Source organism: Capra hircus, chromosome 21, assembly GCF_001704415.2.
Source record: "Capra hircus breed San Clemente chromosome 21, ASM170441v1, whole genome shotgun sequence".
NCBI lineage: Eukaryota > Metazoa > Chordata > Mammalia > Artiodactyla > Bovidae > Capra > Capra hircus.
Genome location: NC_030828.1, coordinates 41,471,966 through 41,484,591, shown reverse-complemented (window position 1 = coordinate 41,484,591; position 12,626 = coordinate 41,471,966).

The following is a 12,626-nucleotide window of genomic DNA, read 5'->3' as shown; positions in this document are numbered from 1 at the left end:
CAGTTGTTGAGTGAACGTGCCAAGCACAATGGTGACAAACACAGTGACAAAAGCTAACAGCTAAGGATGGCAAAATATAAGTATGGCAAGAAGATGAGTTCCTGGTTATACAGTGAAGCTGCTATGCCAGTCCTGGCCTGTGTCTCTAGACCTCCTGTTGTATGAGATAATCAATTGTTAAAACCACTGTTGGTTAGGATTTCTTTTATTTGCAGCTAAAATTATCTGCGCTTATTACAGCTCCTAAGAAGGAACCCCATAAACTTTGACTACCTCTCCTCATTCACCTAAGATTGAGCCCCAGGGAGGAAGGGGAAAGAGAGAGCCTCAAATCAGTTAGAGGGATGTGAGAAGAACAGAATCAATGCCCGCATTCCCAGATAGAGCTCAGCGTAGTGGCAGGGACTACAGAGTAAAAATGGCTGAGTGCTGTGTTTAGGCAAACAGTCTGAGGCAGCCTCATTGTATTTGCCTCCATAAAGAGCCACAGGAGTGACTGAGAGAAAACTGATCTGTAAAGAGACCTTGGTGGTGGTTTAATCTCTCAGTCCTGTCTGACTCTTGCAACCCCATGGACTGTAGCCCACCAGGCCTTAAGATCAGCTAAATAGACATTTCTCTGAAGAAGATACACAGATGGCCAATAAGCACATGAAAAGATACTCATCATAGTTAATTATTAGAGAAAGGAAAATCAAAACCGCAATGAGGTACCACCTCACATCAGTCAGAATGGCCATCATTTAAAAGTCTGCAAATAACATATGCTGGAGAGGGTGTGGAGAAAAGGGAACCCTCCTACTCTGTTGGTGGGAATGTAAACTCTTACAGCCACTATGAAAAATAGTATGGAAGTTCCTCAAAAAACTAAAATCAGAGTTGCCATATAATTCAGCAATCCCACTCCTGGGCATATGCCCAGACAAAATCATAATTCGAAAAGACACATGCACCCCAACACATACAGCCGCTCTATCCACAGTAGCCAAGACATGGAAATACCTAAATGTCCACTGACAGATGAAAGGATAAAGAAGATGTGGTAAACACACACACACACACACACACACACACACACGGAGGAATATTACTCAGCCACTAAAAAGAATGAAATAATGACATCTGCAGCAACATGGATGGACCTAGAGATTACCATAGTAAGCAAAGTAAGTCAGAAAGAGAAAGACAAATATTAATATCATACTATATCACTTATATATGGACTCTAAAATATGACCCAAATGAACATATCTGTGAAACAAAAACAGACTCACAAATACTGATGTGTGGTTACCAAGGGGGAGGGGCCAAGGGAGGGAAGGTTTGGGAGTTTGGGATTAACAGATGCAAACCATTGTATACAGGATGGATAAACAAAAAGGTCCTACTGTATAGCACAGGGGACTATATTCAATATCCTGTGACAAACCATAATGGAAAAGACTATGAAAAGGAATGTGTGTGTGTGTGTGTGTGTGTGTGTGTGTGTGTAACTGAGTCAGCTTGCTGCACAGCAGAAATTAAACACAATGTTGTAAATCAACTATAATTCAATAAAAAATTTTTTAAATAAAATACACATGCATGATCAGATGTGGACAACTCTTTGCAACCCCTTGGACTATAGTTGTCCAGGCTCCTCTTTCCTTTGGATTTCCCAGGCAGGAGTACTGGAGTGGGTTGCCATTTCCTACTCCAGGGTAACTTCCAACCCAGGGATCTTCTGCTATGTCTCCTGCGGCTCCTGCATTGGTAGGCAGATTCTTTACTACCTGGGAAGCCCCAAATAAAATCATAATGAATTACAGAAGAGAGAGAGAGCTTAAGGTAAAGAAAAATAGTAAGATGTGGTAATAATCTGCATAGTTAAGTATCTGGCATTTCAATGGATGCTGGTACGGACAGATAAAGACCGCGAGACTTACATTCACATCACCATGTGAATATCTGGACACTATGGCAAATAGATGGGGAAACAGTGGCTGACTTTATTTTGGGAGGGCTCCAAAATCACTGCAGATGGTGACTGCAACCATGAAATTAAAAGACACTTACTCCTTGGAATCAAAGTTATGACCAACCTAGATAGCAGAGACATTACTTTGCCAACAAAGGTCCGTCTAGTCAAGGCTATGGTTTTTCCAGTGGTCATGTTTAGATGTGAGAGTTGGACTGTGAAGAAAGCTGAGCGCCGAAGAACTGATGCTTTTAAACTGTGGTGTTGGAGAAGACTCTTGAGAGTCCCTTGGACTGCAAGAAGATCCAAACAGTCCATTCTAAAGGAGATCAGCCCTGGGTGTTCACTGGAAGGACTGATGCTAAAGCTGAAACTCCAATACTTTGGCCACCTCATGCGAAGAGTTGACTCATTCATTGGAAAAGACTCTGATGCTGGGAGGGATTGGGGGCAGGAGGAGAAGGGGACGACAGAGGATGAGATGGCTGGATGGCATCAACGACTTGATGGACATGAGTTTGTGTGAACTCCGGGAGTTGGTGATGGACAGGGAGGCCTGGCGTGCTGTGATTCATGGGGTCGCAAAGAGTCAGACGCGACTGAGCGACTGAACTGAACTGAACTGATACAGAAACTATATATATGGAGTCTGTGATGGGGTCTTACTTATCAAGATTAAGTTTCTACCACCCTAAGAAAATTTAAGAAATACTGATCGAAACAAAGAGAACTATTTTGAATGTCTCCTGTGCATATGGTAAATAGTATGTATTGTTTTCAAGAAAGGGAGTATCTGTACCTGCTAGATTACTCTCTCAAAATATATATATCCTCCTTAGGTGACCAAGAACTCACTGAAAGCTCAGCTACCCACACAAATAAGAAGCCTGCCTTATTTCCTGCCTATAAACCTCAGGTACTTCCTCAGGGTTGCACAACTTTGCTCAACTCACTAAAGAGAAGGGTCTTGAGGACCGTTTCCATCCTCTGCTGAATAGTCTAAATAAAGCCCCCAAACTAGTGCTACTTCCTTTAGCTTAAGGTGACTGTCCCCAACTGAGTCTCTCATCCTGTTCAAAGGGCTCACCAAAATGAAAACCTCACCCCATCTATGGACTTGTCTAAATGACAGCCTCATTAACTGATCCTACTTTGCCTCATAGTGTGATTTGTTTCTGAATCTCTCTACTCATGACTAAGCATGAAACTGGCTTTTACCTATATCTAATACAAATGTTCACATTAAAATATACGGAGTAATTCTGCTTAGGAGAATAACTTCCCAGTGAGCCAGGCTCTCTGTAGGAAACCTGGTCTACAAAGTTTGTGGATTTTTCCGTATCAAAGACTTTGCTGGCCTTTCAGTACCTTAGCTCACATAAAGTTCTGTCAAAGAAGCTCCTCATTCTTATGTTTAAAAATTGCACAAAACAAATATATGTACAGGGTTTCCCCCACTATCTGAAAGTAGACTGCTCCTATGAAACCATATGAAAGCTGAAATGGTGTAAGGCAAAAAAGCAATCACCTTAGGATACATCTTACTAATAGATGCATAAAATATTCATAAATTGAGACACAGCACCGATGCTCACAGAAGTAATTCAAAGCTACAGTGACTTAGAAGGAAAGCTATGACAAACCCAGACAGCATATTAAAAGCAGAGAAATCACTTTGCCAACAAATGTCCGTATAGTCAAAGCCATGGTTTTTCCAGTAGTCATATACAGATATGAGAGTTGGACCATAAAGAAGGTTGAGTGCCAAAGAATTAATGCTTTCGAACTGTGGTGTTGGAGAAGACTCTCGAGAGTCCCTTGGACAGCAAGGAGACCCAGCCAGTCCATCCTAAAGGAGACCAGTCCTGAGTGTTCATTAGAAAGACTGATGCTGAAGCTGAAGTTCCAATACTTTGGGCACCTGATATAGAGTCACTGGAAGAAAACCCTGATGCTGGGAAAGACTGAGGGCAGAAGGAGAAGGGGACGGCAGAGGATGAGATGATTAGATAACATTACTGACTCAATGGACATGAATTTGAACACTCAGGGAGATGGTGACAGCCAGGGAAGCCTGGCATGCTGCAGTCCATGGGGCTGCAAAGAATCGGACACAACTTAGCAAATGAGCTACAACCTCCAACAAACAACAACAGAAACGGTGACTTGATGCTGAGATGCTGCTTATAGTCCCTGGGGAAGGAGCTTGAGGTGCCAACTTGCTGCTCGGGGAGCACTGCCTCTATAGACACTTGCTGTAAAACAGAAGCTGAACGCTATTTTCACTTTTCACCATTTTTTCATAAAGTAAAAATCCTCTTCAGATTTCATTTAGTGAAAATAGGTACTTAACGTAGGTCCTTCATATAAACAAAGTAGCATAAAGCAAACTTTCGAAAAGAGGGGGAAATACCTGTATGTTCTTAGACTGGATAGGCTTCTGATAATGCCTCCAAATGACTAAAACTTCACCTCTAGAATGAGACAGGATGGGTTTCTAAATGCCAGTATACAAAGCTCGGTAAATCATGGGTGATTTGACATTTGAATTTCTGATTTGTATGATTGAACTGAATCCTTGGGCAAAGGTCAAGGGCTCACATTATAACTGAATAGAGTCTCTTTCTAATGCTAAACCTTCAAAGAAGCTCCCACCCTGAAACAGAAGCCACACTATCAGAATTCAGAAAAAGTATTTTTCTCCTCAGGCAAATACTTGCTACACCCAAGGCCTTAGTATTCCCAGTCTTTTGCTTTTTTGCTTCATTTGCTCCAAGCATCAAACATGTATTTTTTCAGCAAAGTCCTTCCTACCCTTCAATTCTATACTAGAAATGAGAAGATGTAAGTTTCTATAAGACTTGGCTAAAACCTGACCTCACTCTGTATTCAGAAGAGAATTTTCCTGTGTACTTAAGAGAACGTTCCAAGGACAATGACAAAGCAGGGCCCTGTCAAAATACCAAACCTACACCTCAGCTAATAAAAAGGAGACACGTAGATGTTTGTCTGTTTGAGGCTGCTACCACAATATTAGAATGTCTTCTTTGATCATGTGGCTATATTATCTTAGTCTACCTGGCATGGTGGTACCCAATCCTGTCAATTCATTTCTTGACCTTTTCTATTTAGGAATTATGAACCATAGATATTATACATGATATGTCATAAATACTGTAGGCACAAAATTTATTCAGTCCTTTTATGTGAGTGAAGAACTCCAACCAAACCACTATAATCTCTCAAAATATATCTATAGTCTGATTTAGAGCAATAGAGCAGAAATACCAACATTAAGGGTTATAATACCAATTTGCTCTTAGATAAACTGGCAAACTTAAAAATAGGAAATGAATCTTTGTCTTCAGCCTTCCACACAACTCTTAAGCTCCTGGAAGTGCTCCAGTTCATACCAACCAAACTTACAAGTACTACTTCCATTTTCCATGGCATTTCTTCTGCAGCTTAAAAATAAAAATAAAATAGGATTTTCCTGACTACCCATTCAGGCTAATGAACTTATTCTCAATCCTATTAGAGGCCATCCACTAACTATAACTCAACAATCCAAACACTATTGAAGTTGTAATTACTAATCTCTCCCATCATAGGCTTTTGCAGTCTTTGTTAGTCTTCAAATAGATAAAAATGTTTTCACACAGGAAATGATCATTTTGTGCATAATTGCTCTAAATTGTTTAATAGCTGGTGTTTTGACTTGTTAAGAATAGAAAGAGCTCTCTTAATTACCTGATGAAGTTTTGTCAGTTACTCGGAGTCAACAACCTTATTACAGTAATGCCACAGTGACTCTCTTTTGATAATTTCTAATCATAGCCAAGCATTACGATTTTATTTAACCTTATTTTATCTGCGGAGGAACATGTTGACATGTAGGGTTTCCCTGATGGCCAAGTGGTAAAGAACCCGCCTGCCAGTGCAGGAGATACAGGAGATGTGGGTTTGATTCCTGAGTCAGGAAGATCCGCTGGAGGAGAGCAAAGCAACTCACTCCAATATTCTTGCCTGGAGAATGCCATGGACAGAGAAGCCTGGCGGCTACAATCCATGGGGTCACAAAGAGTCGGACACGGCCGAAGTGACTTGGCACTCACACATGCAAGCACATGCTGGCCTGTGCTGCTGAGAATGCCATTTTTAGTAGATATCGCTTATCAAAATAACAAAAGTAATATCATGTGCTGATAAAATAAACCATTTGTTGATAAAACTCATATATATGTGAGACTATTTTTCTCTAACATTTTTCTGAAGTACACCTCTTTACTTTCTTTTCAGGGTCTGACGTAGGCTATCTCATTTCATAGCTGACAGCGGTAGATAAAGAGCAGAACAGTGGAAGAAAAACTAATGTGCTTAGTAGTTCATACTTGCTTGCTTGTGATACTGTATTGCTAACTAGAAAATTCTATGAAGTCATTCCCATCAATTCCTTCTGGATTATAGAATTAATTGAATACTATTTCTCCTTTTTTGGCCATGTCATGTGACATGTGGATCTTAGTTCCCTGGCCAGGGTTGAACCTGTGCCCCCTGCAGGGAATTCCCCTGAGCAAGATTTCTTAATGGGCATCTCTCTCGGTAGATTGTCATATGTCAAACTAATCAGTTCTTTTCCAACTAAGATAGCCCAAATTATCCCTATTTCCTGGCATTTACACCCTTGTGAAATCCCCTCCCCTTGGTGAGCAGGACACATAACTTGTGCTAACCAATACAACAAAGGTGATAGGATGTCACTTCCGTGATTACACTTTTTTGGAGACCTCTTGGCTGGCTCTGAAGAAGCAGGCTGCCATGTTATAAACTGCCTATGGAGAGGACCTTTTTGCAAGGAACGGCCGACAGCCAGAAAAGAACTGAGGTTCTCAGGAAAACAGGCTGGCAAGGAAATGAATTCTGCCAACAACCATATAAGACTGAAAGTTCATCCTTACCAGCTGAGCTTTCAAATGAGACTCCAGCCCTGGCTGACCTCTTGATTGAAGCCTTGTGAGAGATCATGAAGCAAATAACTCAGTTACATCATGCCCAGAATTCTGACCTACAGAAACTGTGAGATAGTAAATGTATCGTTTTAAGCCACTAAGTCCATGGTAATTGACTATGCTGCTGCTGCTGCTGCTAAGTCGCTTCAGTCGTATCCGACTCTGTGCGACCCCATAGACGGCCGCCCACCAGGCTCCCCCGTCCCTGGGATTCTCCAGGCAAGAACACTGGAGTGGGTTGCCATTTCCTTCTCCAATGCGTGAAAAGTGAAAGTGAAGTCGCTCAGTCGTGTCCGACTAGTAGCGACCCCATGGACTGCAGCCTACCAAGCTCTTCAGTCCATGAGATTTTCTGAGGATCTTGCAGCAATAGATAACTAATACTACTCAGTAACCCAGATATCAATGAGAATATAATCAAGATAGCATTTCTAATAGGCAATTTTTAATTGAAATATAATTGACATAAAAGGGCAATTTTTTGCCATATGAAAAAATATGTATATTTTGTTAAGAAATTAAATCCTTTGTGTATTTTGAACCTTTATAGAGAGTTAAATGTTATTATTTGAGTACCAACAATTTATTAAATTGTATATTAATTTTATCAAATCCCATAAAATAATACTTTATCATTAGATGTTAGAGAATAGGGATGTGGCAACAGTGAATTGAAGACTTTCTTTGCATCACAAACCAAGTTCTGTTTTTCTTAGCAACAACTGATCCTACTTTTAGTAACAACTGAACTTACTTCTTAGTGAAAGAAAAGCTAGACAGTACTACAGTTCTATAATTCTGCTCTCCTCTCAGTGATCAAACAGTCTTCTCTTCCGTTACATAAGAAATTAGAGTTGGAGCGCTATTCTCTGTCTACATTAGCAGTTCATTATCATTCTTCAGTAATGCAATTAATCTGGATACACGTATGAAGAAGGTGATTTTTTGTACATAATCTATAAACTAAAAATAATACAAATAAGAGTTTTCCAATGACACTCTAAATAACAGTTAATGGCATAGTTGTAAATCAGCCCAGAATTGATAAAAGATGATTCAGTACATATGAAGCAATCAACTAACCATGCTGCACACATACATAGGTTATCCACACCCCAGGGAACATATAATACATTGTGTTCACTAGAATCTTTGATACGGCAGACAACCCATGTCGACGTTGCAGAGAATTCTGCAGTATTTATTCCTAAAACTATCTGCATAGAAACTCCTTAGGCCATAATCTGTACAACTTGTTATTTACTAAATCTTACATCTGAAAGATTCCAAAGCATTTTCACATACATTATCCTCTTCAGGTTTCACAACTGCCATGAGGTTGTCAGTAAAGTTATTATTAATACCATTTCTAGATAAGGAAATACAGAGTCAGAGATGTTAGTTTATTTGCTTTAGGTCAACTTGCTAAAAGCAAAATGGAAATACAGGTCTCTCATTACCTTTAAGGAATATTGTTGAAAAAACATTATTCCATTTTGACCAGCTATCATAGAAGAAGCAACCAGGCAAAACAGTACCACCTCCGCAAGAAGAAATCTGAATTCCTACTTAAGTGCTTAATTCAGTAAGTATTTTCCACATTTAACTTTCACATTTAGGCTTCATTAATGGCAAACCACTCCAGCGTTCTTGCCTGGAGAATCCCAGGGATGGGGGAGCCTGATGGGCTGCCATCTGTGGGGTCACACAGAGTCAGACACAACTGAAGCAACTTAGCAGCAGCAGCAGCTTTAGCTTTTAAAAGCAATTTATTTCAGAAACCCATAAACATATTAATGGATAATATATTCAAATTTTCATTAAAATTTTTTTTGTATCCCAATTACAATAGTTTATAATCTCCCACTCCAGAGGGCAGGCTACAGTCCATGGGGTTGCAAAGAGTTGGACACGACTGAGTGACGATCATTTGCTCTTTGTAATTCCATCAATCCTTGAAACCATGTGTCAAACCCTACTTCTTCCATAAAGCTTTCTCTGATAATTTAATCAAGTATTAATCTTCGCCTTCTTTAACTGTTGTTAATATTTTATTTAACAGAACATGAATTTAAGGTTCAATTTGATTGTATTCATTTTAAACAGTTAACAAAACTAGCCTGTTTCAGGTCTTTCTTATACAACCTGCTTTCAATTACAGTTCAGTATTGCTATAACACAGACAGGTTTATTTAAAGAGAGGCACAATATTACTTCTATATGAATTCATAGTACTTTATCTTAGATTGTATCCAACTTGGAACATTATTACATATTACTTTTTACTATTTTCTAATTATGTCTTCTCTGACACAGGACTCTATGATATTTGAGGACCAGAGCCATATCATAATGATAATTTATATCATCTATACATAGCCCAGTGCTAGGAATTATAGGGGTTCAGGAATTACTTACTAGTTAGCTATTAGGACAGCAAAGCAAAGTGCAAATGTCAGTGCAGTAGAGAGGTTAGAAAACCTGGAATATTGTCAGAACTCTGCTCCTAACTAGCTACTGTTCTTGAACAAATCATTTAATTCTACTTCTTTATATACAACATGAAGAAATTAAACTAAATAATCTGTAGATGTATCTTCCAAGTGTATACTGAATTAAGAATTGAAGAGAACAAAGTTGTGAAGCTTCACTTTTCCTAAAATGATGTTGAGAAAAACCAAGGGAAAATAGTTTAGAGATGCTACAGAGTAGAAAAATTTCAAGGGTTGTGGCCTTCTGTAAATAGGACATACATCAAAGAATAATATGTAGATTTTTCACATTTTACATTACTAGTTCATCTTGGAAGTACTTTCTATTCTTTCTTTTGGAACCTAGATTCTTAATTTTTCATGCTCCAGAGAGTCTGCAACTCTAACCCCAGGTTCTACAAGGAAATTCTTGTTCAAAGTCCCTTCTGACTAAACAATACAACATGGAAGACACAAAGACTATTACAGAGTCTCTTGTGGCCTGGATCATAGAAGACCCTGTCGCCTTCATGACAAAGTCTTAAAATACATCAACCTATATAGATATCTATTCCTAAAAATGTCAAATTAAAAATATCAAACATTTCTTTTATCATATCTCAGATCTGTAGAATTAACTAAATCCCAATCATAATCCCACCAATTACCAAGCTGACTCAAAAATTTATATGGAAATTCAAAGAATCTAAAATATCCAAAATAATCTTGAAAAAGAACAAAATTGAAGGACTTCTGACTTTAACATTTAAAACAAAACTACAGTAATCAAAACAGTATATTAAGAGTATGCTGCTGCTGCTGCTAAGTCACTTCAGTCATGTCCGACTCTGTGTGACCCCATAGACAGCAGCCCACCAGGCTCCCCAGTCCCTGGGATTCTCCAAGCAAAAACACTGGAGTGGGTTGCCATTTCCTTCTCCAATGTATGAAAGTATAAAGTGAAAGTGAAGTCACTCAGTCATGTCCAACTCTTAGCGACTCCATGGACTGCAGCCTACCAGGCTCCTCTGTCCATGGGATTTTCCAGGCAAGAGTACTAGGGTGGGTGCCATTGCCTTCTCCTATTAAGAGCATAAGACTCAGTAAACAGAGTAATGAAAGAGAAGAGAGAACAGAAAAGATACACATTTACAGAGATTTTGTTTTCAAAAAAGCACCAAAGTATCCAATTAGGAAACTCTTTACAACAATGACAGTCGAAAAACCCTGACTCCCATCAAACACCATCAGGTGGATGATAAACCTAGACATAAAAATTGTGATTTTGGACTAATGAAAAGTTTTTAGATGGTTCATACAACACAATAACTATTAAAGAAAAAATTGAAGAATTAAGCAATGATCAAAATTTAAAACTTCTGTTCATCAAAAGATACCATTAAAGAAAAGGAATAGGCAAGCCACAGATTGGGCTTCCACGGTGGTGTTGTGGTAAAGAATTCACCTACCAATGCAGGAGGTGCAGAAAATTTGGGTTCAATCCCTGTGTTGGAAAGAGTCCCTGAAGTGGGAAATGGCAACCCACTCCAGTATTCTTGTCTTGAAAACTGCATGGACAGAGGAGCCTGGCAGGCTACAGCCCATGGTGTCTCAAAGAGTTGGAGGCAAGTGAGCATGCATACATGAGCCACAGATTAGGAAAAGATACTTACCAAATATGAAGCTAATGAGGACTGTTATCTAGAACTTGTCCAATATGTAGCCAATGTAGCTATTTCAATTTAAATTAAATATAATTAAAAATATACTTCTTCATTTGCACTAGTTGCATTTCACAATAAATATATTCCACTATGCAGAAAATTCTATGGACAGCACTGGTCTAGAAAAGAAAAAAAACCCACAAATGACAATAAAAAGACAATCCAAATGAAAAATAGAATAAATATTTGAAAATATGTTTCATAAAAGTGAAGATACATGGATAGCCAATAAGTACATGAAAAAAAGACTAACATTATTAGTTAACAAAGAAATGCAAATTAAAATTACAATGGTATATGATTACAACACACCCACTAGAATGGTTAAAATGTAAAGGAATGACAAAACCAAACACTGACAAGGTTGTGGGGTAACTGGAACTTTCTCACAGTATTGGTTGGAATTTAAAATAGTATAACCACTTTGCACATGAATTTGAGCAAACTCCGGGAGACAGTGAAGGACAGCGAAGCCTGGCATCCTGCAGTCCGTGAGGTTACAAAGAGTCAGACAAGATTGGTTGACCGAACAACCACCACCACTTTGGAAAACAGTCTGGTATTAGAGGATCTAAATACACACCTATCCTGTGACTTAGCAATTCCACTCCTAGGCATAGATGAAAACATATTTCCCATAAAGATTTGAATGCAAGTGTTCATAACAGCTTTATTCATAATAGCTCCAAACTGGAAATAGCCCAGATGTACATAAATGGAAGCTAGCTACTGTGTGCTCAGTGGTGTCTGATTCTTTTCAACTAATGGACAGTAGCCCACCAGACTCCTCCGTCCATGCAGTTTCCCAAGCAATATTACTGGAGTGGGTTGCCATTTCCTCCTCAAGTGGATCTTCCCAACCCAGGGATCAAACCCACGTCTCTGGTATCTCCCGCATTGACAGGCAGATTCTTTACCACTGGGAAACCCACATAAATTAGAAGAATGGATTTTAAAATTGCTTTATATTTGTAAATAACAGGTAGTGAAAACAAACAGACATGAAACAACATAGATAAATCTAAAAACCATTATGCCAGTGAAAGAAATCTTACATGTGAGGGCATATACTGTATGATTCAGTTTATATAAAACTCTAAAACAGGCAAAAATAATCCATGGTGGAGAAAACATTAGAACAGTGATTCCAGAGGAGGTGAGGGCAGAGGTTATTTGGCAAGGGGCATGAGGGATCTTTCTCATCTGGAGTGATGGCAATGTTCCAGATGTCACAGTGGTTTGGCCTACCCATGCATATGTGTAAAACTCAGTGAACATACACTTAACATTTGCACATTTCATTGCAGTAAATTTCACATTTTAAAAATTGTTCTGAACTGTAGCTATTCATACACATACTGGACAAAGTATTTAGGGAGAAGTATACTGATATCTGCAAGTAACTTTACAATGCATCCCAAAATTCGATGGTTTAGATAGAGGGAGGAATAGATGGATACGTGAC